Here is a 27,731-nt window from a genome sequence, read left to right on the forward strand (position 1 = left end):
GTCGCTTATTATCGCCTCCTTGTGGCAGGTGCTCATTAGCAACACATTTTTGCCTTTTTTGGGACAAAAAGATACAAGGCAATGTGTGTCACTGAAGGCAAAGAGAGAAGAAAAGCGATCTCTGCCTTTTGTTGTGAGAAGAGCAGGTGGAAGCTCAGGCTTGTTTTTTCTTATTGTCCCAACCATTGTTAGCTGTTTTTTCAGCAGCTCCAGGCCAAGGGCATGTGACGTAAACAAATTGTCACACGTTATAGTGTGTCCCTGAAGACCAGCGGTCATGTCGAGGACGACGCGCATACCCTGGTTTTTTTCAGGCTTTCCATCCAGAGGCTTCCCTGTGTATACCTGCATATTCCAGGCATAACTGCTTGTGGAATCACATGCAGCCCAGATGTTTATTCCATACCTCGCAGGTTTGCTGGGAATGTACTGTTTGAAAGCACATCTTCCTCTGAACGGAATCAAGCACTCATCTACAGTTACATCTGGGCCTGGGTTATACATCAGAGGGAGACGCTCAACCCACAGATCCCAGATGTCACGTATTGCAGCCAGCTTGTCCGTCTCACGTCGACCTCGTCTTGTGTCCTTGTTGTCAAAACGGATAATTATTGTCAATACTGTGAATTTTTGCAGGGACATGACGGCACGAAAAATTTAACGACCAGTTTCAGCATCCCACAGGCTTGTCAAGGCCTCATTGTGTGACCGATAAACACCGGCAAGAAGGATCAATCCAAAAAAAGCTTCCAACTCTGTCCAATCTACATCCTTCCAGCTGTCACCATACACTCTCTTGCCTTCCAAATTAGTCATTTCAATCAAGATGTTCTGGATAGACGGTGGAAAAAATAATAAAAAGGCAGACTTTATGTCATCGACGCGAGAGCATGCATACCTTGTCGGTCCTGGTGTTAGTTTGATGATTCTTGATGCTGAAGCTCTTCCTGGCCTCTGTAGAGGTGGAGTAGAATACCAGACAATGTTTCCATTTTTTTACAAATACATTTCGTCTGCATGGCCTTCCTCCTCATAATCCTCCTCTTCAGATTCCTGGTAATCTTCTTGAAACTCTGTTTCATCTTCTGTTTCAGTGGTAAAGTCATCAGGATTATCTGGGTCAGCGTTCTCCAGGTTGTAACAACAATGACTTTGTGTCGGGGAATTAATTAGCTCAAATTAGCGGTAATATTCATCAATGTGAATATGCATCTGTTGCTTCCATAAATTAATTTATTCAAAATAGGGAATAGGTCAAAACCTCGGCTTATATCAGCGATTACACAATTACTTGTAATAATCACTGATAGAGACGGGTAGAATTTACTCAATTAGGGGGAATTTGAGGTAGAAGTTGAAATGTTCATTTATCATGCAGACGGGCCGTCCGGCGGACAGAATGTATAATTTATGAACAGAAATCGGGCGTCTTTAACACTGATAGATAACACTTTCTTGTGGCCACAAAGAAGATAATTATCTTCGTGTTTTAGACACTTTTAGGTTTCTTTTAAGAATAAAACCAATCGTAGAGCTTATAAGGTAAAATCTGCACTCCTCAGGGACTCAGAATTTGAAACAAAACAGGCAAACTTAATTCAAATGATTTAACAAAGTTTATTTAAACAAGCTAGCGATTACACAATTACTTTAAATCACGCAGGAATAAAAATGCATAAACAAAACAGGCAATATAACGATCGTAATACAGAAATACAACAAAATAAAAAGGTTTGAGAGAGAGGAAGGGAGAGAGATTGGGAGAGAGAGAGAGAGAGAATCAGCGAGAGGAAACTAATAGTTGAGATAAGAATGATTTTAGGTGTGCGTGTGAGATGTTGAGATGGTAGCGTTTGTAAGGAGAGATGGGTTTGCCGGCGGCTCCGTGAGCACGTGGTAGTGTGTTTGTCTCGGCACACATGTGTGTGTGTGAATGTGTATGTTTGTGTGTGTGAAAGAGAATTTAGAGAGAGAGATAGAAACAGTTTTAGTCATTCACCACAAAACCCCAACGTTTCTTAGTAATATTTAGACAACTTTAAACAGCATTTCCTTCAGATTGCAAATTTAAAAGATCTACGTTACTCTGTTTGGAAGATCGGCCTTCTGTGTGTGTTCGTCTGTGTTGGATAAAGACACCTGGATCACGTGGTCACAGCGTTCTGGTTGCTATGGCGACTTGAAGCGAGCGAAGACTATTTAGATTATCTTAGCCTTAAGTTGGTTTCGTGGGTTGGTTTCAGAAGACTATACTGAAGTAATAGTAGTTCTAAGAAAAGACTTGGAAATAAAAAGGAAAATAAAAAGGAAAACGAGCGAAGCTTCCTTGAGGGAAGGAGGCGTGTCGTCTTTCTCTCTCTGGCGGACTGCACTGAGAGGAGAGGGGCGCGAAATTTTAAAGGGCTAAACTCACGCCTCCCTCACGTACGTGGGCCAATCGTCTTTAACAACGTATGGGCCCACCTCCTGACGTTTCGAGGTCTATACGCCCCCTTTCCGCGGGGTTTTGAAACGATGAATTCGTCCATAACTTTAATAACACTGGTATTCAATAAACAATGCATTCTCTGATATTTTGTGTTAAAGATTCAACATCGTTGGGGTTTGTGGAACACGGCAATACCGTGAATGACAGTTCTAAGATCTAAAATCAAGGAGGTACATCATTTCTTGTAATTGTGGACACCACAGAGTGATTACAGGCCAATAAACTACATAGGCATAATATTTGGGACAGGGGATCATACACATCAAGAAAATACATTTAAAATATTTTATACAAGGATTTTGGGTCACACGTGGTGGGGCCTGCGTGTGTTTCTGTGTGTGTGTGTGTGTGAATGTGTCTGGAAAGTTCACAACCGCACGCTGAACTCTTGTCCCCGGCGCTGCGGGGTGAGGGTTATGTGTGTGCGTTCGTTTGACTCCTTGAATTGAGGTACTCAGCAGAGACCACATGTTTTGGCATCTGGTCTTACAACACTGTTTTATTGTTGTGAAGAGTTAATTAGTGTCTACGTGTAAATCAGTGTCCGAGAGACTCCCTGGGGGGGGGGGGGGGGGGGTGCTTTCGGGATCGCTCTCATTGGTCAGTGTTAGGCTCTCCCGGCCATAAACAGACGGTCTTTGTTGATTTAGACGTAAGAGATCATGTAGAGAGAGAGGTAATCAGTGATTTACACCATTTTTCGGCGCCATCTGGTCTGCACGTCTTGCGCAGAGCAATCTCAAGACAACAGAGGTGTCGTGAATGAGAGTGCTTTGGAATGTCAGAATAGCTTGAGTCAGAGCGAGACAGGGGTTTTTGTAGATTTAGACTGCATTAATTAATTTAATTTAATCACCATACAAACTGGTGATCTGCTCTCCGTTACAAGGTGTTCTTCGTTATCACTTTCATCCAGTATGAAATGCAGGGTCTGCTCAAGACTGTACCTTTTGTCCATGGTGCTGTCACAGAATGAACTGTGTGTGGGAACCAGACTGCCACTTTTATACTCTAACTGGGATGTTTTCAAAATACTGCTACAGCTCTTTCATCTAACTGTAAACTTTCTCCGAGTGCTAAAGTTCAGCTGTATTTCATCTTTCTTTTATCTGCCCTTTCCCTCTCTCTCTCTCTCTCTCTCTCTCTCTCTCTCTCTCTCTCTCTCTCTCTCTCTCTCTCTCTCTCTCTCTCTCTCTCTCTCTCTCTCTCTGTGTGTGTGTGTGTGCGGGAACAAGCTTGTTCCATGTTGCATATGTGACATTTTTTAGATTTATGCTAGTTTAGTTGATTTTATTTGCCAGTTTCTATAAAAATGCTCTCTGTTGCAGTGACATACATGTGTGTGTGTGTGTGTGTGTGTGTGTGTGTATGAGATAGAAAGTTTGTTCCACTTTGGGTTTATGCTCTAGGACCAGACCTTGATTTAAATGTAATTTTTTTTAGATTTATGCCAGTTTTGTTTATTTTATTTGCCAATTTCTGTAGAAATGCTCTCTGTTGCAGTCACATGCATTTGTGTGTTTGTGTGTGTGTGTGTGTGTGTGTGTGTGTGTGTGTGTGTGTGTGTGTGTGTGTGTGTGTGTGTGTGTGTGTGTGTGTGTGTGTGTGTATGAGATACAAAGTTCGTTCTACTTTTTATTTATGCTCTAGGACCAGACCTTGGTTTATTTGTAGAAATTTTCAGATTTATAATGGATTTACTTTTATTTTTCTGACAAACAAAATAAAAAAAATTCATTTTTTTCATTTTCCCATTCATTTTCAATGTGGGGTCATTTTGACCCCAAACACCTTAAAAGGTAAAAAAAAATGTACACACCTTTAGAACAACCAAATCAAGCCCAGTTTTTTTGTGCATGTTTAGATAGATAGGAAAAGTCACAGAGTTTCATGCCCCTGAGATGAAGTTAAAATGATGAAGATGAAGTTTAACTTTTAAAAAATGAAGGAAAAATCCATTGGGGTCAGTATGACCCTTAAAGGGTTAAACATTTACTTTATTCACTAGGGGTGTAACGATTAGTTTTAACAACGATTCGATTCGTATCGCGATTCGTGGTTGTCAATATGATTCAAGGACGATATTGGTTCATTTAGAACGATACAATCCGAAACGATTCAGTGACTTGAAATCGATTCAGTGACTTTTAGCCAAAATTATTGTAAGGGAATCAGGTATCAATTAATTATGGATATAAACAAACAAGTAAACAACAATTAATGTCAAATGCATTCACATTTTATTTGAATAAAGTAGGGCTGCATGATTATGACAAAAATCATAATTGTCGATTATTCCCTTGAAATTGTAAATTACGATTATCACAACATTGAATGATGTTTTGAATAGTTTGGCCATGGGACCCACATTTACCCAAAAGGTCATCAAGCCGCGACCCACCTTTTTAGGAATTATATAGGCCTATTATAATACATTTGCTTACACAAGTTCTGTCCCCCTTTACTTAACATACAAAACAAATGGTAAGAATATGACAAATACTGATAAACAGTAGGCACTGCGAGGTTAAGCTATTAAATAGCACTCCGAAACTAGTTTTTGTTAATACAAAACATGGCTATGAGCCACCACAGTCATATAAAAATATACAAAATAACCAGTAAGTGGCATTTTGTTATGGAAACAAATAACAATTAGGCTAACATGGTGATACACAATACTTAGAAGCACTGGTAAAGAAACATGGAAACTGCTCCTGATAAATAGCAACCCACATAGCAACATTGTGTCGGCCCAGATCCGGCCCACATCTGGCACACGTGGAAAGATGATCTGGCCCACATGCAGCGTGGAATTACGGCACTTGGGTGGGCCGCTCCTGTTTGCCAGATCTGGGCCACAAGCAGGCCATAGCAATGCCACATCTCAGCCAAGAGCAAAGAAATAAACCACAGCTGGACCTTATCTGAGCCACAAAATCTGTGTATATTAAATATGGAGTCATCTCAGCCTTAATAAGCCTGTTAACAAGCAAAATCACTGAAAGAAAGAAGAGAACAGAAAAAAGAGATAAGCAGAAACACAAGAACTACAACTGACTTCAGTCACAGTCTAAGATGAAATCAACTGAAGAGAAAAGAAGACATTAAATCTGTGAAGATCTCAGCAGAGGAGGATTAAACAACTCCACAAACAGCATTACCAGCTTGAGGTGGGAGTAAGTCACACATGTGCAAGTCACAAGTAAGTCTCAAGTCTTAACCTTCAAGTCTCAAGCAAGTCCGAGTCAATTTTGTGAAAAGCAAGTCAAGTCAAGTCAAGTCACTGCTTTATGTCAAGCAAGTCAAGTCAAGTCGTAGCTTGGGTCACAAGTCACTGGCAAGTCATACAAACGTTTGATGATTTCACTGAATTTATATATTAAAATAAGTTAAAACTACATAAGCTGTGGACTATGGTTTTATTTGCAACATTTTTTTTTTAAATATGCATTTCCACATACAGCTGAGTGGTTACTACAATAAAAAAAAAATTAAAAAAATAAACATTTCAAACTACATAGCCTAAAATGTAAATGTAACTGAAATTAGGCCAACATTAAAGCATGAAAAATAAATATGCCTCAAACATTGCAGAAGACCATTAAAAGGTATTAAACAATTCACAATTCAAGTATAATGGTTCCTATGCCACCAAATGGCATTCTTCAAACTGGCATCCCCTTTATGGAACATGAACACATCCCAACAAGTTAGATCTTTCCTTTTTAACAAAAGAATAACAAGAAAAAAACAGTAATAATTGAATTGACACAAAACTTGCACCTGTCAATCAGGTGGATTGACTATTGTACATGATTAATCTGTGTGAGTGAGTGATTTATTAATATTTGTGAATGAATGTGTGTGCATGTGTATGTGTGAAAAGTGTATTGTTTGCATGTCCATGGTTGTGTGTGTGTGTGTGTGTGTGTGTGTGTGTGTGTGTGTGTGTGTGTGTGTGTGTGTGTGTGTGTGTGTGTGTGTGTGTGTGTGTGTGTGTGTGTGTGTGTGAGTGTGTGTGTGTGAGAGAGAGAGAGAGAGAGAGAGAGAGAGAGAGAGAGAGAGAGGTGATTTGATTGAGTGTGATTGATTCATTAATATTTGTGAGTGAATGTGTGTGCGTGTGTATGAGTGAAGAGTGTATTGTTTGTTTGCATGTGTGCATGGTTGTGCTTGCAAGTTTGAATTTTTGTTTTGTGTATTTGTGTATGCATGGTTCGGTTCGAAAGTCTGTATGTTTTTTTTCTTTGTGTGTAGGTGTCTTTTTACAATCTTTTAGTGGTATTAACTAGCGATTTCTTTTTACTTACTCTATGCCCTATATACTAGCGTTATAAGCTAAACAGTTTTTAGAGATAAAACTCTTTACATTCAATTATCATGAAAACAAATCCCAGAGAACGGTAGACTGTACCTATGCATTATTAATTATTATTAAATTACAGTTAGATTTTTTTTATATTTCTTTTAACATTCAAGTCAACCCTGGGATCATAGCAGACTATATTGGTAGCATATAACTAGACAGTACAAAGGGATGCATGCAGGTAAGAAAAAAATGGAATATGGCATATTTTAACCTGATTTTCATTTTCAAGAAAAAATTTTTTCTCTGTGCTTTTGTATGTAAGGGATTATTCAGATCATAAAAAAAAAAAAATTAATCCAAGGCACTCGAATATTATTAAAAATATATAGAAAGCCTTTATTTCATCATGGCTTTAATATTTTAAAAATAGGGTGACAAGTACTTGCACAACTATGCGTTGTGGCTAATGAGCCTTTGTCAGGGTGTGTGACCAAAGCCCCACACAGAGATTCCAAAAAATACACGGATAAAGTGACCCAAGATTTGACCCGGGTTCGTTTGATTTAGGTTCATTCACACTGCCAGTCTGGCAGTGCCAGTGATTTCCCGGAATCAGAGATTGCGTTCACACACAACCCCTAAAGACATGTAATGTCTTAAGTTTGCTTATGAGCTGCGATCTCTCTCTCTCTCTCTCTCTCTCTCTCTCTCTCTCTCTCTCTCTCTCTCTCTCTCTCTCGCGCTTGTGCATTTTTAATTTTTTTCTCTGATTCATCATAAACTTGCGCATTACACCGTTTCACAGCTGGCGAACGATCCCGCGCTTCAGCGTCATCACTACGACACAGCATTATTACGGCTTTTGTTCACACAGCGCGCGTTCCTGCTGCGTCACGTGATTGTTGCGGTGCGTTCAAATACAGATATTTATTTTTAAAAAGACAAGTTATTTCGAGTCATTTACCTCAAGTCCGAGTCAAGTCTCAAGTCATGAATATCAAGTCAAAGTCAAGTCAAGTCTTTTATTAATATTTGTCAAGCAAGTCTCAAGTCCTAAAATTTGCGACTTAAGTCTGACTCGAGTCAAGTCATACGACTCGAGTCCCCCATCTCTGCCAGCTTCACTTATTACTAACCAGACTGACTTTATTTCTGTCAGACGTCTACAGAAGTTTTTATTGAGAATTAACAGAGGTTTAACTCTATGTGTTTCATTTGAAGTCACCATAATAGTGAATAGTGTTTACATTAGTTGAGCTCTTAACTCTTATTATATATTTTGTCTTTTTTGGCCGCTTTGACAGTGTGTTTGTCAAACACATTTGCTGCTGCAAAGAAAGATAAAGTGAACTGAGATCAGGTGATGATGGTTTCCTGTTGATGGTTTTATAATCATCATGAAATAACCTGTTTCACTGAGGTCATTTGAATCTAGCAGTTGTGTTATTCCATTAATATATTCACATCACAAACCCTGCATTACTGCAGCGTGAGGTCCAGCAATATTATAACAATCAGTTAGAAAATTTTAACAAACATGCGCACAAAAAATGTATCTGTGGTGACACACAGAGATATCAAAAATCAGCGTATGAATCTCAACAAGGGTGACAATATATATATATTTTTAGATAAACAGATTAATTCAGAACATCACTGAAAAGCTACTAAATGTCACAACAAAAACAACAGCAAAAAAATAAAAGCACATATTTAGAATTAAACAAAATAATAGGACAATTCAGCTGCATAATTTATTCATGTTGCAATGCATGCTGGGAGTTTTGTACAATGATGGTACCCAGCATGCATTGCAGCAAGGTACTTTTGATTGTCACCATTGTTGAGATTCATACGTTGATTATTCTGCCGTGCAAAGGCAAAAAATCGTAACTTAGTTTTTGGTCGAAAATGAGTTACTTATATTTTTGGCACATTCAAGACTTCCTTTATCATGTGGATGAGTATCTTGATTCAATTCCGTTGTTTTTTCGAGAAAATAATGAGTTGTCTTAACAGTAACTTCCAAAAGCCCATGAGAAACAAAGGCAGAACACCGTAACATCAGTTACCGCTCTTTGGCTTTGCTCAAATTGAGTTACGGTGCTCTGCCTTTGTTTAGCCGCGCGTCAATATGAAGTTACTGTGCCGGTGTTCTATCAAATAATGCTACCTACCAGATTGTATGGTTATCATCCTTTGTTTTAATGTCCATTAAAATTAAAATGACGGTGTAGCCTGTGTACTTTGTACTGCTGCCATCAGTCCCTGTAACTTCTGATGAGCTCAGAGCTTTGTCCTGCATAAACGCGGTCAAAAGATTTAGTATGGTCTGAAACCGCTCCATCGACAAACGTGCGATAGCAGATGAATACAACCAAGAACTAAAGCCCCGCCTCACCCAGTTCAGGTAGCAGACCTAGTTGAAACACTCATGCATCTAGCTGGCAGAGTGCCAAAACTTCGCCGGCGACTTCAGCCCCGCCCTAAACACGGTCGAGCCAACGCTGGACTAATATATCTATGGAGGTATTTTGTCATGTCAAATGTATTAATAATGCCATCAGAATGCAACCAAAGCACAGGATAGCAATAGATGGCTATAAATAATTGTAAATCATACAAAATAAATGCCATGATCACTAGATTTTATACAGGTGTTACTATAATGATTTTGTTAATGGTGATCAGCAACCAAATATTGATAATGTGGAAGTTACTGCCTTTTGCCTTGGCATGACTTCTCACTTTTTGCTGACAATACAAAGGCAGAGTACAGTAACTTAAAAATAGTGGTCAAAAGTCAAGTTTGAGCTCAAGATTTTTTTATGTATATAATTGTCATTACTAAAACATCTATTTGCCAGATTTCCAGTGTCCTACCTATAATTAATTTGGCGGGACAACTAAAAATCTTTAAAGTCATTTTTCTCAGTTCCACACTCTAGCGACTTAAGGTCTTTTGCCTTTGTAGGGCAGTATTGATGTCTGTGTTTGTCATCGAACAGTAATGTTTCGTGCTCATGTTTGTTAAAGTCTTCTAACTGATTGTTATAATATTGCTGGATCTCACGCTGCAATAACACAGGGTTTGTGATGTGAAGATAATAATGGAATAACACAAATGTTAGACTCCAAAGAAATCAGTGAGACAGGTTTTTTAATGATGATTATAAATCCATCAACAGGTAACCATCATCACCTGATCTCAGTTCACTTTAGTTTTCTTTGCTGCTGCAAATGTGTTTAACAAACACACTGTCACAGCAGCCAAAGAAAACAAAATATATGATAAGAGATAAGAGCCCAACTAATGGAAACACTATTCACAGTTATGGTGACTACAAATGAAACACATTAGAGTTAAACCTCTGTTAATTCTCAATAAAAACTTCTGTAGACGTCTGACAGGAATAAAGTCAGTCTGGTTAGTAATAAGTGAAGCTGGTAATGCTGTTTGTGGAGTTGTTTAATCCTCCTCTGCTGAGATCTTCACAGATTTAATGTCTTCTTTTCTCTTCAGTTGATTTCATCTAAGACTGTGGCTAATGTCAGTTGTAGTTCTTGTGTTTCTGCTCATCTCTTTTTCTGTTCTCTTCTTGCTTTCAGTGATTCTTTTTGTTAACAGGCTTATTAAGGCTGAGATGACTTCATATTTAATATATACAGATTTTGTGGCTCAGATAAGGTCCAGTTCTGGTTTATTTCTTTGCTCTTGGCTGAGATGTGGCATTGCTATGGCCTACTTGTGGCCCAGATCTGGCAAACAGGAGTGGCCCACCCAAGTGCCGTAATTCCACGCTGCATGTGGGCCAGATCATCTTTCCACGTGTGCCAGATGTGGGCCGGATCTGGGCCGACACAATGTTGCTATGTGGGATGACGTACCAATAACGTAATTTATTGGTATTTTTCTTTTATTTCGTAACTTACTAATTTACGACGTTGCATGCTCGTATTTCTTTTGCGCTTTAGTGAAGTGATACAGCGCGCTCTGGCGCATTTGCGCGTGCAATTAAAGAGTGCGCGCTACTGCAGTATAGCGGCTGAGAGGACAGGAAAGTCAGTTTTTCTGAGGTGAGAGACTTTGTGCTGCTTGTTGTCTTTGCGCTGCTGCTGGCGCGTCATGAATCGAGAAACGTTTAATGCCTTTATCATTAAAAGTGCTAAGAAAAAACATCCATATAGTCTGACGTGCTTAAATCCAATGCGTTATTTCCTAGTATCGATACAATCGATTGATTACCATTTAAAAACGATGTTAGATCGATAAATGTCGTCCGGAAGGCCAACTTGCTGAGCACAGATTGATGTAGTTGGATCACAGGAATATAAATCGATACATCGATGTAGTTGATGAATCGTTACACCCCTAGTAATAACATTTGGAAAAAATAAATAAATAATTATATAGATAAATAACGTTTTATAAATAATAAATAACCATTTACAACATAACTTAAATATCATCTGACAACATAATTTAAATTAACAGTACATAAAACAAGATTTCAGCTGAGCAGAGAGACCCAGGTGATGCTGCTGGACCCGGGTGGGCTCCACAATAGAGACCCTGGTAAGGCTTCTCTGCTGGTGGGACATCATCTAGGATGGTCTCCAGAGTGTTTGACTGCATAATTTCCAATGTCCACTGCATTGTCTAACAACAGGTTTGCAGGGCTGACTCAATTGACGGCTGCCATCTCACTGAGATCATTTCAAAAAGAGGGAAGAATAAAATAAATTAACTCGCATCCTCAAATCAAAGCATCAAAAATTTCAACATGTAAACACATTCTATGGACATTCATTTTTGGTTTTGGCCATTATAGCTTTAAAGTTCTCTGACTTGCCTGTTACAAATAATCATGGTCAATGGGAACCTCCTCCAGGGCAGACACCTCTGTAGACAGCTGGTCTCGCCAGGGAGCCCCACTGACTGTCTCCAAAAACATGCTCCCCCTCATCCTCTGCATCATCCTCCTCATGCTCATCCTCCGGGGCCATTATGTCACCAACCCCAAGACAGATGTTGTGGAGGATGGCACAGGCTACTGCAGTCAGATTCACCCGTGTTCACTCTGAAGGAATCACTCACATGGCTGGGCACTTGTAATGACACATCAAGGATGTTTAGAGGCTAAAAGCAGGTTTAAAACTTGCCCCATTGAAGTCAACAGGGTGCAAATTTTAAAAAGAGGATAACACGGTGTAGGCAACACCGATTTTTGTCATTGTTCTCTGTATTGACAGCACTCCAAATTTACAAAAAAATGGCTAGTAATAAATGAACACACATATAAAATGTCTTTCGTCCTGTAGGCGTCCTGGAGAATATTTCTGTTCGTCCTAAACAAATTTTCTATCGTCCCCAGGACGATAGGACGCCGTTAGTCTCGAGCCCTGCCTGATATTAACAAGCAGAATCACTGAAGGAGAAAATCACTATTATGTCACTATTATGGGGATCAGTGTCTGATCTTTAGTTGGGCTCATGATCCTTACATTTTTAACTTTATATTTAGTTTGGCTGCTGTAATTCAGTTGTAACAGCCAAATGAACAAAGAGAAAAAGTGATCTGATGGTGCTGGTTGTGTTTTAAAGGAGCTGTATGTAAGAAATGTATTTAAATTAATCATAAAATGGCCCTGATGTGTCACTCGACATTAAGAAATCATGTTCATTTCAAATACTTATATCACTGACAACAGTAGTATGGCTAGGATATTGTCATTTAAAAAGTGGACTTGCAGCCCTCAACTGATGTTGATGTTGTCATTTTGTGTTTTGGCCTGACGCGCCTCCCTCCACCTATCTACCAATCACGAAGTCAGTAGTGTTTCGGGATCCGGGTTTCCAGCTTTGCTCTAACCTACCCTAACTCTAGTCGAATAAAAATGTCTAACGTTACTAAATCAAAAAGACCTCGTTATAATTCAGAAATTCGTCGTGACAAAGTCCGAAATAAAACCAGAATTTGTATTGGAGATACTTTTGAAAGATGGAGACGGCTGAAAACGGAGAAGAATTTGAACACAGACGCCATCGTTGCTAATTTTCTCCTGGACAGGTAAGATTCATCTATGCTTGGCTAACTTGTACTTGATGTCAATGGACATTTCATATATTCATGACAGTCGAACAAAGTTATGCATGTTCGTGCAAAGTAACGTAACGTTAGCTCACATGGACGTATACTAACATTAGCAATGCATTATAGGAGCCCGTTTCTCTGTCATTATGCTGAGACGCTGAGGAAAACAACATTAGCACGCCCAAGCCTAACTTTACCTCAGAAGAAATGATTCGTCATTCGTTCTTCACGTATATCGTGGACTAAGTTACATATGCTGCAAGTTGACCTGTATTTCACATCACATATTTTAACGTTATGGACGTGTGCTGCAGGGTAAGTAAAAAAATACAGCTGGCCACTTTCACTTATAGCATCAGCTAAATGAATAGCTGTATCTTTGATATTGGTTACACATAGTGACATAGGCTTGTGCTTGTTGTAACTTACATTAATGACAGATACATAATGTTACAAGTTAGACTAACAGCTATACCGTTCTGTCTGTCACATACGAGCATAAGTTACATCTTTACGATTATACTGTCACATACGAGCATAAATCTTTACAATTATATTTTGACAATTAGAAATTTTTTTAATTACTTATCAAAATATCTTTCATGAAGCATAAACATAATTAACAGAAACACCGCTCTACAGTATTTTTAAAGTGATTGCAGTACCAGTTTTGGCCACAATCCTACATACGGTTCCTTTAACAATCACTTTTGACCTGAATCACTGAACTCTTTAGAGCCTATCTCTGAGTGTGACTAGATTAAGGTAATCAGAAATCCCTGTTTCAGAGTATTGTCAGAGAATGTCTAATAAGGGGAGAACTTCCAATCTCAGTAAACTTCCGGCTTCTGAAATGGTTGCAGTTTCACTCCGGTTCCATATGAGGGCGCTCACAGGACGAGTGCAGAATGAATGGGAGTCTATGGGAGCTACAGTATACCCCTCAAAATCCACTTTTCTCAGGATATAATTTTTTTTTCTAGTAATTTATATGTTGTATTCGAAAGGAGATTTTTTAGAGTCACTTATTTGCTTTAAAAAGTCTTTTAAAATGTCAATGACGTCATACACATCGTACGACCAGAGATACTGCTTTACGGCAATCCTTCAGTCACTTTGGTGCTTTCGCACTCTGCACTTTCTTTTCTCTTTCTTTTCTCTCGAGGAAAAAGTTGCTGTGTTGAAAAAAAAATCCGAAGCAGGACCAGAATGTTAAGGCGGACTTTTTCGCCCTAACATTCTGGTCCTGCTTCGGATGCCACGATGCCATCAAGCGGTATCTCAGTCCTTCACTGACCAATCAGCGTTCATTAGCAGAATGCTAGCATGTTATGGGCAGAAACAACTCAACCTGTAAGAAATCGAAACACTCACACTCATTTTTATCATCAGTGTTTAACGGCTTTAACTACAATCATTAAATGTGTGATTCAGACATTTGTGTTCCATCAAGAGAAACTGATACTTTGGGAAAGTTAAATAACAATAAATCAATAAATCACTGAGATCTATTGGGATTTCTGCTGTAGATGAAAAACTGTAAGTGTGTGTCTGATCTTCAGCAGCATCTGATCATCTTCATTTCATTGCCTCTTAGAGTCTGTGTTTTGGTTTAAAATAGTTAATTCTTACTGATTGCAATGTTTGACTTACTAATTATGTTGGCTTGAGAAAATTTGAATCATTATTAATATTATTATTATTATTCTGAGACTACATTTTCTAATTGTAACTCCTCCTAACATCCACCAAACTTTGTGCCGGAACACGCCTCATCTTTGCGCTGACCCCACCCCCCCCTCCCCTCCCCTCCCCTCCCCTCCCCTAATGGACTTAATGTAATCTACTAGAATCAATCATTTCACAGGATGATTTCAAGTCGAAATGAATCCAAATGTAACAATTTATTATTAGTCAGGTATATGTATCATGCCAATTACAAAATCAATTCAAAGAAAATCAATACAATAACATAAAATGCTCCGAGATAAAGAGTAAAAAATCTACCTGACTCAGGAAATACATAATTCTGAGTGTCCTCCAGACACTCGGCATTATGGGTCGATCTCATCACAAATCGCCCCGAGCCTCTGGAGACATTTCTTTATATACTCAGACCAAGACAAAACATCCCCCAAAGTGGGGAATGAACTTACAATAGGAATTTGCATTGACTAGAGTTATAGACACAGGGAGTTCACACCTTGTCGAGGAACAGGAGGTAGTTTGGATGAAGGACCCTGGGAAAAAGTGCACATCCAATAAGCAAAGTATATCTCTAAACCCTTATTAACATTTGGCTTACTTCTGTGGAGATGAGACCATTGTACCAGGCGCACTGAGACATTTCAAATGATACCAAACATTACTGTTAATTCACTTATATTGTCATAGAATATTATCATTTTATATATAATCTTTCTAAGTGAAGAGAAGGATGTGTAAAGGGAAGGAAGTGGGGGAGAAGGAACGAATGTTAAGGAAGGGCAGGAGGGAAAGAAGCTTTCCCGCAACTTCACTCTGTTTGTGGTGTCCATATCTCAGGAGATCAAAGTATCTGAGGTTGAACTCTATCTGAACTGTTGAAGACACTCTTTTACAGACACTGTGACTTCATGACAGAAAAACAGGAGCCTTGACCATTTTCTTGACACACGGGACAAGAAAGTTCAAAATATAAAACAAATGACATGATGAATAATAATAAAATGAATATATGAATAAATGATTACATGGATAAATGATTGAATGAATAGATAAATGAATAAATGTGGGCAAAAGAAAATGTGAATTTTTGATTATCTCAGCTTGTTGCTTAAATTTGTGGTCATGAGTTTATATATTTCAGTACCATGATAGGTGCATGACACTTCTGAACCTAGAAAAGTTATACTGCTTTTTAAACCAACTGAGAATCCATTTCCCAGGAATTTGAACTCTATCCCAGTCCGACCAATAGATGCACCCATGTCAAATCCATATCTCACTTCCACACCGACTGGACCGGCTTTAGCTGATGCACTGGCGATGTCGGCCCGAGCAATTGCTCCAACTCCATCCAAACTGGCTTCAGCCCAAACTGAAACACTGGGGCCTTTGACTTCTGCCTCAAATACACTGAATTCAACACGAGCTCGTCCAACTCCTGCTTCTGCAAAGGCTCCAGCCATATATGTTCCAGTTTCAGCATAGATGCCTTCTGCACTGACATCGGCTGGTCGGTCATATGGGTTAATTATGTATATGGTGTCGAGTACATGGAGCCAATATGACTTTATAGTTTCCTCTTTGTATCCTTTTCCTTCATCCAAAAAACAAAACAAATTAGCTTTAATGCAGTGCACATATACACACATACACAATCCTCTATACAGAATGTCTGTAACTGCCCATAAAGCCTGGAACACACCAAGCCGACGCCGACGAACTAGCGCTGATGGAAGCCGACTGTGTTGTCGGGGTAAAAAGCTGTGCTTGAACACACTGAGAGAACTACAGCGGACTGTCAGCTAGCATGCGCGTTCTGCGTCTGGGTGTGAAAGAGACAACTGTCTATTTCTGCAGCTATATTCGTCTATATTCGTCATTCAAAAAGGGAAAACTGCAGATACACAAACCGTAAACAAAGCAGTGTGTGCTTACCGTTTTGAATATCAATCCTGCTGAACACTTTCTTTATTCCACTCCTCTCGTGTTAATATTGAAATATTTGCCAAGGAACACTCAGGTAAGATCACGTAACATTAGAAAAGCCTTCTGTCTGTACCGTTTTTACTTCTTTGCTCGCTGTTTTGCTATTATTCTCGTGCACTGACTCGTTCAGTAAGCTGAACAGCCAATCAGAGTTCTCTCATTCACTCAAAATATGGAATCGGACGGAAAAAAGAAGAAGACGAGGACCAATTTCTGCCGACGGTGCGGAACACACTGTGGAAACTTAGTCGGCCTATGCACAAAAACTGCCCGACGGCCGACCGTCGGCTTGGTGTGTTCCAGGCTTAAAGATGAACTGAACTGAAAAAAAAAACATTGATAACGTGTTGTTTATGACAATTAAAAGTAAACTACACTAAAAAAAATTATTAAAAATATCAATATAGCTTTTTTTTTAAAGCAACACAAAAATTGCGTTTGTTAGTATAAGAACGCTGACAATTCTGATGACGTCACTGGAATGGTAGGACCTGCGAAGGTATATGGCAGCTGCAGCTGCAGGTCCTATACACACGAAAATGAGTCATTTTGGTTACGCGTTTGAGCCTGTGAGGGACAGGCCAGTAGTACTGACTACCACCACAAGGAGGACAATCAGTTTCAGGCTCCTAACAGTACAGGATCGTTTGGGGGGAGCGGCGCGCGCTGTATCGATTCGCCTCACTGATCAAGTGCATAAGAAACTACGAGCATGCAACGCCGTTACGTTGTAAATTACACGAAATAAAAGTAATGCAGGTATGATCCAGATTGTATTTGCAATGTACATAGTCAATTATTAATGGAGCAATAGTGGTTCATGGTGTTATAAGAGGGAAATGTGGTGGGAGGTTGGAGGGCTGTAGTAGCCTGTCATGCACTCTCATTTATTGTATACAAGCACATTATGCATTTTATTAAATAGAGACTGCTTATATATGTCGTGTGCATTTAGAGAAAAATACTAAAACATGGTTGAGGTACTGTGCGTTTTAGAAAGTCGAGGCAGATAAATGGCAAATGTGATTGGACGAATTCATCCAATGGGATCGCTTGTTCAGTTAGCTGCACGCAAAATGTTAAAATCAAAATACTGCACAGATACCTCTTATGGACCTAGCAGCTAACGTTAGTTCTGCGAGTTGAACTCCCTGCATCAACAATGTTTCCTGACACGATGAACATCAGCTAGCTTCAGGGTGAGTAGAGAGGGACATTGGATTCTGTTTACAGACCTGCTGCGGTTTAGTTAGCTGCTAGTAAACGCATTATTGTTGATCTGTGATATCGTCGCAGTCATGATTTATTTATACAGTTTATATAGTCGGAGTGGTGGCTAGCTTGTGGAGTTTGACAAAAGTGCTTCCAACGTGTTTAGCTGCTAGCTCTTTACCTAGGTTGGATCGTTTGGTATCTAGCTTGGTTTTGTGACTCAATTTCAATGAATGCCGAGTGTGTCAGTCTCAGTTTTGTTGAACGCTATAAAGCCTGGTTTCCTAGTCAAAGGTAACGTTAGCCTGTGAAAATGTATCGTAACCCCAGCTGCCTTAATAATGCGTTTACTAGCAGCTAACTAAACCGTCAGCAGGTCTGTAAACAGAATCCAATGTCCCTCTCTACTCACCCTGAAGCTAGCTGATGTTCATCGTGTCAGGAAACATTGTTGATGCAGGGAGTTCAACTCGCAGAACTAACGTTAGCTGCTAGGTCCATAATAAGAGGTATCTGTGCAGTATTTTGATTTTAACATTTTGCGTGCAGCTAACTGAGCAAGCGATCCCATTGGATGAATTCGTCCAATCACATTTGCCATTTATCTGCCTCGACTTTCTAAAACGCACAGTACCTCAACCATGTTTTAGTATTTTTCTCTAAATGCACACGACATATATAAGCAGTCTCTATTTAATAAAATGCATAATGTGCTTGTATACAATACATGAGAGTGCATGACAGGCCCTCTAACCCAACAGCTCTCCAACCTCCCACCACATTTCCCTCTTATAACACCATGAACCACTATTGCTCCATTAATAATTGACTATGTACATTGCAAATACAATCTGGATCATACCTGCATTACTTTTATTTAGTGTAATTTACAACGTAACGGCGTTGCATGCTCGTAGTTTCTTATGCACTTGATCAGTGAGGCGAATCGATACAGCGCGCGCCGCTCCCCCCAAACGATCCTGTACTGTAGGTGGAGCCTGAAACTGATCGTCCTCCTTGTGGTGGTAGTCAGTACTACTGGCCTGTCCCTCACAGGCTCAAACGCGTAACCAAAATGACTCATTTTCGTGTGTATAGGACCTGCAGCTGCAGCTGCCATATACCTTCGCAGGTCCTACCATTCCAGTGACGTCATCAGAATTGCCAGCGTTCTTATACTAACAAACGCAATTTTTGTGTTGCTTTAAAAAAAAAGCTATATTGATATTTTTAATAAATTTTTTTTGTGTAGTTTACTTTTACTTGTCAGAAACAACACGTTATCAATGTGTTTTTTTTTCAGTTCAGTTCATCTTTAAGGCCAAAAAAATATATATTTGTGCAATCTGTTATGCTTGTGTCTCTTGTGCATGGATACGTCCAGTTGTGAAATCTGGAGCTTTTAGGGTTTGCAGCTGTTATCAGTCCGACTGGCAGGAGCGTGTAGTGGGTGTGGCCAAACTATTGCATATCACTATCAAATGCATTCAAAACATTTCATCTCGCAAGCAAATGTTTTAGCCAGGGATGGGTAAACTGGGTCTTGGATAGGGTTGCCAACTGTCCCGAATTAACCGGGACGTCCCGTATTTTGGGTCTAATTTATTTTTCCCGTATGGGACCTCCCTTGTCCCGATTAAATAGACTGCTACGCTGATCTAACCACTGACTGATACAACAGCAACACAACACTTGAGAATGATCACGACACTGCATCATCCAATCACAGCCCACACTCACACGCATCAGACCATACGAATAACAAACTCTAAATTGAGAATTAATAAATTGAAACAAATTATTGTTTCATTTGCGAACAGAATCCTCTGCTGGCTGGTCTGGATATTCCATACTCGCGCTAATGGCAAATCCCTTTCACTGTCCGGCCAGGTTTTGATTTCAGCAAATCAGTTTTGGTGAATTCAAACAACGTGATTATTGTTCATGAGTACAACATCCAGCCACGCAAGAAAACATGAAATCTTCCTGAGGGAAAAGTGTGCTATTACTTTCTTTAATTTCTTTAAAATGTAGTGTATAATATTACAAAATCTTTCTTTTTCAGATAAATGCTATTATTTTAAACTATGGTTTGTGTGTGATGTGACTTTTTTGTGACCTTAAAATTCGTTTTAGAATTAAATTGTACATAAATAGGTTAAGCAAAACGAATGTGTTTATATCTGAGAAAATGTTAAACACATACGAACCTGAAATGACATATACTGTGTGATACAGTACAAATATTTTGAGTGTCCCTTATTTTCCTGTAAAGAACAACAATTGTCCCGCATTTTTCTTATCTGAAGTTGGCAACCCTAGTCCTGGAGCGCCACTGTCCTGATAAACTCTCCTGCCTGTATCTTTCTAGTAATCCTGAAGACATTGATTAGCTGCTTCAGGGGTGTTTGATGAGGGTCCCAGATAGCAAACAACAGATAGCACCCAGATAGTTCTACGTCACGGCGCTTCCTCCGCTACGTCCTACGTCATACGCCAGCATCCATCTCTGTGAACGCGCGCCGACCGCCACCGGAAGCCAGTTATTTTAGTTTATAAAGTTTTAAATATGTATATTTTTACGACAAAACCACACGTTTATCCCCCTGGAGCCGGATGGATTATTTTTGAGAAGGATGCATGCACATTTTCGGACTTGAAGCAGCTGGACCCCATTGCTTCACATTATAACCACTGAAAGATCTAAGACATTTTCTAAAATAACTGAAAATGTGTTCGTCTGAAAAAAGATTGACATATGCATCTCGAACGGCTTGAGGGTGAGTAAATCATGGCTTAAATATCATTTTTGGGCGAACTATCCCTTTAATAGGCTTGTTTGACTTGAACCGGCGCTGCACAGACTGATTGGTGAATGACATCAAAGTATCGCAAGAGGGATTAGAGAGACGGCTCGTATGCTTTTGAATCGTTCTTGCGGTATTTTGATGTCATAAACCGATCAGCCTGTGCAGTGTCGGTTCAAGTCAAACAAGCCTAATGTGTCAGTGTTAAAGGTGCTATAAGCGATCTCGGTTGGCGTAACCTCTTGTTGATGTTTGAATTATTATCAAACAAAACGGAGGATAGCTAGACCCTCCCTCCTCCTCATCCGCGCACTAACCCCCGAAACCCACCCCCACATCATTCTTGTCGGTTATTGGCTGGAACAGTTTGTTATGTTTCGTGCTGTGGGTCGCTCTGTTTGTTGCTCAGTTTGTTTTTGCTGCAGTTTGTGGAGCCTGGGCTGTCTGCAGAGACCGTGTTTTTTTACAGTGTGTTCAGGGGACAGGCAGCGAGCGGATAGTGAGGAGATGTTTGCGGTATGTGAAAAAAAATGTTTTGGCCTAAAAAACACGTGAGATCGCTTATAGCACCTTTAAGTGCATTGAATCAACATCACTTTTGCAGCCCGCAATTAATGTTGAAAAAGTGTTGAAATTTTATCCAAAAATAAATTGCAATGGTTTTGGATCGATGTTACAATGTGATGTATTCAGTTTTTCTCTGTTCTATTTTAATTTGAGATGTTTATGTATTGTACACTGTGTTATTATTGGATCCATGACTATTTTGGAGATGATTATTATCACAGTGATCAGCTGCTTCTCACATATTTGCTAAAGGGCATTTACGTGCTAGTAGCGCCCTCTTGTGGCGATGTTCAGAATAATCACTCAACATTGCCCAATAATACTTTATTAATGTCATTGTCGTATACAGACTGAATACTGTTTAATTCTTCAATGGATGTTTATGGAACATCTGTTTGTATATATTAATAAGTTTATGTCTCCTGTTCAATTAGTTATACTCAAACAGCTCTTCAGTAAACAAAGTGAAAACTTAGACCAGGGCTATTCACTTAGCTAAAGTCGAGGGCCGGATAATCAAATCGAAAAGTTGCGGTGGGCCAGTGGGTTTAGCTTATTTATTGAAACATTATTTATTATTTATTGAAACATAACAGTTTAAATGAATAAGCTAAAGAAAACCTAAAAAAAGTATTGCATTTTTAAGTTTGGATATTGCTATAGTTTAAAGGTGCATTGTGCAACATTTCATGTTAAAAATACCCGTTTTTCTAACCCATACATGCTTGAACAATTGCCTGATGGGCTGAATGAGCCCTTCTCTGATCACTGCGATTGCCTCTATAATCCTGTACAGTAAAATAAATAAGAGGGATTCGGGTCGGAATTTGAGACTGGGCCTATTAAATTGCCTATATTGCAGTTTCGCTTGTCGCCAGAGGGGGCATAGTTCTGCAAAAACTCAGAGACTTGCGCAATGCACCTTTAAGTTAAATTCCCAGTGTTTTGGATATGTGGGAATTTGATTAACTCTTTCCCCGCCAAACACGGAATTTTCCGGGTTTTATGAAAAAGCGCTTCCCCGCCAAACACGGAATTTTCCGGGTATCCGTGTTTTAGGTGGTATACGGTAAGGAAGACCCGCGTGCATGCTCTGAAAGAGTACGGAACTTTTTGATCAAAGAAACCGACTGCGATCGGCTCAAACATGAATGGAGTAGCGAGAATAACGTTAGGTCAAAATATCTGAAATGAAGAGGTTTACGGCTGATCAAGTACTGGAGGTGTTGATGGACTCGGAGTCCGATCACTCCTTATTTGATCATTCTGAATCTGATCGGGACGAAGTAGTTAGTGAGAGAGATGTTCATGTCACAGAAATATCTTTATGCACAATGTTGGATAATATATATATATAAACACTATAATGTTTGTGAGTGTGCATGTAGGCTATTTGTGTGGCTGTGTGCATAAATATGAGCGTGTAATGCCCAAATTGTTTCTCTTTGTGCACATTTACCACACTGTAATATGTATTTACAGGTGGAACTATAGATATAGAATATTGTGCAAAAATTGATGATTATGGCTTACATCTTATGTAAACCCCAAATTCTAAATTAGAATATTGTGAAAAGGTTTTCATAAGCTGTAAGCCATAATCATCAAAGTTATAACAAATAAAGGCTTGAAATATCTCACTTTGCATGTAATGAGTCTACATAATATATTAGTTTCACCTTTTAAGTTGAATTACTGAAATAAATAAACTTTTGCACGATATTCAAATTTTTCGAGTTTCACCTGTGTGTGTGTATATATATATATATATATATATATATATATATATATATATATATGTGTGTGTGTGTGTGTGTGTGTGTGTGTGTGTGTGTGTGTGTGTGTGTGTGTCTATGTCTTTTTTATTGAAAGTAATTCCAATTATTCATATAATTATTTACAGGTAAAACACAGCGAGGGGGAAATGTTTCCACATCCTGGGAAATGTTACTCAGTGTACCACTCAAAAGCAAATTACAGTGCCTAAATTTTATATATTTTAGATTTATTTATAATTGTAATTTATTTTGGAAGGTTTTATATATGATGGAAAAGACATCTGAATGTATTCTGCTTGAAAATGCACTTGTTTGATAAAAATGCCTTTTTCTCAGCTTTTTGTCCAGAATGTTGTGTTTTTGACAAAACCTATCTATGTTCAAGTGGCAATAAAAAAAGAAAAAATTAAGATAAAATATTATTTATTTTTTTGTTTAAAAGCAGACGCTCAGGTCTTTATTTTGATATGTAGCATGTTCATATATTCATAGAACAAAATATTCTGTGGGCCATTAAAATTTAGCGAAAATCATCAAAAACCCTGGCGGTGGCTGGCAACTTTTCAAAAAAATGCTGGCGGGGAAAGAGTTAAGAGGGGAGAAACTGATGTTTTTGTGTTAATTTAAACTTACCTGATGCCACTGAAGGGCAGATGCTGACAAGTAATAAAAGAAGAACAAGTTGTTTTCCCCATTTTCGTGGTGTTGCGTATGTTCCTGGAAAGAATATATATATTGATGCAGTGTTGTATATTGATGCAGACATAACATACAATTATTTTTTTCTAATCAATTCGTTTTTCGGAACGATAATGTTACAGGAGGACGCATGGACAGAAACTATAAACGTAACACTAAAGTGAAAAGCATGATAACTCTTTAATATTGACTAAAGTCATTGTAAACATTGTACATTTGTGTAAGGTTTTGGATAGTAATGACTCAAGTGTTACTCCATCCTTCTAAAGAGATTATTACCTCTTTATTTAAGACTTTTTCTTAGACAATTGAAATGAAATAACTTCACAGTTTTAATATGCTCATGTTATTAGCACATTAGTTTATAAACCTAAATGTAATTTGGACATTTTATGGCAGTCAGTTTCTGGCAAAAATGTGAATTAACTTGAGTTTTAATTTAGTGCAACTGTGCTGCCAGCAATTTACAGACAAATTACAGGACCATTTTTTACAGTAAAAAAACTGTAAAAACAGTACTTTGTAGGTGAAGCTGCTGCCAGTTAATTACTGCAAATTTACACTGCAAAGTTTTAGTGTGTTTCAGCTCTGTAATTTTACAGTCATGAAGACGTTCTTACCAGGAAATGGATCAGGGTCTACTGCCATTTTCAATGTCTCTGTGGCAGATCACAAATGCATTAAAATACAAATAAATAAAGAGTATTAAAGATAAAGATAAAAGATGTAGTTCTTCAATAAAGAACTCAATATATGTTGTTTATCATTACTTATAATACCAATAAATCAATGCATTTGGATAAAACGTTGTTGCAAGAAATGCACTCTCACCTCGGGCTGCTATATAAGGTTGTTAACTTTCTGTTCTAGTAGGTCAGAGGTAACGCTCCTTCCTGCTGTGTTACATGGTAAAAATCTGTATTTTGTACACATCATACATCCTTCATGAACTGCTCTTGTTTCTCTACACACAATGATCATCTTACCACGATTTATAGACATCATATATAAAATAACAATTAATGTTATTCATGTAAATAAGTAAATAACAATTCATGTCACAGTATTAAAGTTTTATAAAGTTTCATATATTGTTTTGTGTGATTTTCCACAAAGTGGTAAAAAGAAAGCATCTCAAGGATCACACAACGCATGCAAATAGAGCAGTGAAGAGTTATTTTAGAACTCAGAAGAAAAAAACTAAATCATTTACCTATAACAAAGTTTTTAAATCCCAACAGAACGTTAAAGGTTTAGTCGCGCATACATCATGAACTCACTCTGAGGCCCACACGGAAGAAACAAAAAGTATTCTCGTTGCTTGATAAACTTAAGGTTGAGCCACTGTAGTCACTTGGACTATTTTAAACATTGTCTTTACTAACTTTCTGGGCCGGCTGTATGAAATGTCATAGAAGCCTATGAAGGAGTGAGACAGCTCTCAGATTTTAATAAAAAATATCTTAATTTGTGTTCTGAAGATGAACGAAAGTCTTACAGGCTTGGAACAACATGAGGGAGAGTAATTACTGACAGGATTTTTAGGTGAACTAACCCTTTAATTCTCCTGGTTGTTCTCCATTTATTCCCCAAACTTTACATATTGTTCCCTTATACCTACATATAATTTTTATAGGTCCACTATAATTACCGAAAGCTACACTGTAAAATGGCTTTAATTACACAATAATTTCCAGGCTGTAATCTAAAGCTTTACAGAGTGAAGTTTCTTCTTCTTAGAGACTGCAAAAACTGCCCCCTCGAGGACTGAGCATGATCATCACCTATGGAAATGACGCATCCATGGAAAAGAAAACACTGACACGGATGCAAACACTGCCTGAAAGACCAGTGCTAGCTTCCATTGATTGCCTTGTTTAGATATGGTAAACAAAACTCCTTGAATACTTAAATGTCCACCACTGCGATTACAGCAAAGATCATTCAAAACCGGTTCTGCCTGATGAACAATGCCAACACTGTTTTTTCTTTCTTTTTTCAATTACATTATAATTAAATTCCATAATATGTCAGTATTTCTAAATGAATGAGGTTTTTATACAACAGAATACACAATGTTTTATCAAGTATCCTAAAATGTGTTTTATGTGTCAACATACAATAAAGAATTAAAATTACTCTTTGTATTTAAGACATAAACAATATTTAGTATGTTTAAGGCTGAGTAACTACACACTATACACTGCTTTTTACATTTTATATATCTGTAATGCCCCCAATGGCTTTTTATAATCAATTTAATTGGATAAACAAGATGTTTCTTTTTAAACCTGAAGTTTTTATCAAAAACATGCTATAGCTATAGAGTAGACAAAGGAGTAAACAAAATATGTAGAATCTACTGAAAAATGTAAAAACTTACCTAACTTTTCTCACCAGACAATTTTGTTGGTTAGCTGTACAGTACAAAATCTATGGGTAGTTACAAGAAAAAAAAAGTACCTTGGAGGTGTGGTTGTTTTCCAGCCAGTTTTCATGAAGGTGGAGCTCTCGAAAGGTGAGGTGCACGTGTTGTTATTTCTCCATCCAGAAAATTACATTGACGTCAGCTGTTTGATTCACATTTCTGAACAGAACAGGAAGAATGTCATACACCCAACATAAACAAAACTGGTTTTGTCAAATTTAAAAAATGCTCTGAAATAAATTGCAGAACATGCCATAAACACAAAGCATTTAACTGATGTAATAATTGTAATGTTTGAGCTGTTTGTTTGCTTATTTACAGTTTTCTCATTGTCTAGTCAAGTTTATCCATATTATTATTTATTTCAGTTATAACAGCCAAACTACATTTAGATGTAAAAAATGTAAGGGTCAAGAGCACAACTAAAGCAGACACTGATCACCATAATGGTGACTTGACATTTGTGATTTTTCTCCTTCAGTGATTCTGCTTGTTAACATCAGGTGTCTTCAATAATGCTCAATCATCACTCAATGAATCACTTAATTATCGCATTAACTTCAACACTGTTTCAGTGTTACTTATAACACTCTCCCCCAGTTCCACAGACAAGGCTTAAGATAGTCCCAGACTAAAATGCATGTTTTAGCTGTTTTAATCGAAAGCAACTTGTACTGATATATCTTAAAATATGTCAGTGCGATTGTTTTGTCTCAAGATGCACACCAGTAATGTTTCTTTCTAAGGCACGCTTATAAAAACGACTTAAATGCCCTAATTGAACTAAGGCCTAATCCTGGCTTAATCTAAGCCATGTCTGTGAAACCGGGCCTCTGAGTGTGGATTATATAAACACTGAGCAGTGTTAATTTAACACTGGGGATTTTGCTGTGTACTAAAATAAAAAAAATTAAAAATTAAAACACCTGTATATATTAAACAGAGTACTCTATTTTGTTACCAGTAACATCTTATTTTTACAATTATACAATAGATCGTAGAATATTATTAACCGTATCCAATGATATGGAAAATACATTGTATGTAAAGTATTAGAGCGTAAATGAAAGGGAATGACCTTTAGACATTGTTTAACCAGAAAACACAGGTGTGGCTTGTACTGTAAAACATTTGCAAGGTAAACTAAGAAGAAAGTATGGTATGCTCTGTCAACAAGATCACAATGCACGCCATGTACACAGCAAAAACTCCAGTGTTAACCCTTTTGTGGTGTTCATATTTTTGTTACTCAGCCAGTGTTCGTGGGTCTGGTGGACCCGCTGCATTTTTGGGTTTTTAATTCAACACAATCAAAAATGTTATGTTAAAATACTCAACAGATGTTTACTTCATCCCAATTACAAGCAATATAAACAGCATATATGGTCAATATTTTCTCTTTACCTTTGTTAGATCACGTTTAAGAATTGCAACCTCGTGTGGGAATGGCAGGAGTAGAAACACAAAACTCACTCTTGCACTCTTTCACACTTACACACAATCTCTCTCACACGCACGCACACACACACTCATGCAGACACATACACACACCCACAACACACACACCCACAACACACACACAGACACACACAAAACACACACCCACACCCACACACACACATGCACATACACACACACACTCACTTGGATAT

At 38.2% G+C, this 27,731-nt stretch overlaps 1 protein-coding gene and 1 long non-coding RNA gene across 4 annotated transcripts in view; one reads left to right on the forward strand and one right to left on the reverse strand.

The window, feature by feature from the left end:
• Positions 1-5,658: 5,658 nt before the first annotated feature.
• The window catches only part of LOC309501189 (uncharacterized protein), a 60,767-nt gene continuing 38,694 nt past the window's right edge, over positions 5,659-27,731 (forward strand). The window contains exon 1 of the mRNA XM_082173261.1: positions 5,659-5,693. The gene's annotated coding sequence lies outside the window, so the exon portion shown is untranslated. The remainder of the gene's footprint in view (positions 5,694-27,731) is intronic.
• On the reverse strand, positions 14,781-26,103 carry LOC309504998. 3 transcript variants are annotated; one of them, XR_014208249.1, is made up of 5 exons: positions 26,035-26,103; positions 24,483-24,547; positions 24,272-24,310; positions 23,586-23,669; positions 14,781-16,196 (listed from the first exon to the last, which is right to left on the reverse strand). It is a non-coding gene; the product is annotated as an uncharacterized lncRNA (long non-coding RNA). The 3 variants fall into 3 exon arrangements; XR_014208248.1 differs by lacking the exon at positions 24,483-24,547; XR_014208250.1 differs by lacking the exon at positions 26,035-26,103 and having other exon boundaries at positions 24,483-25,359.

This window comes from Leuciscus leuciscus, assembly GCF_965113295.1.
Source record: "Leuciscus leuciscus genome assembly, chromosome: 1".
In the NCBI taxonomy this organism is placed as follows: domain Eukaryota; kingdom Metazoa; phylum Chordata; class Actinopteri; order Cypriniformes; family Leuciscidae; genus Leuciscus; species Leuciscus leuciscus.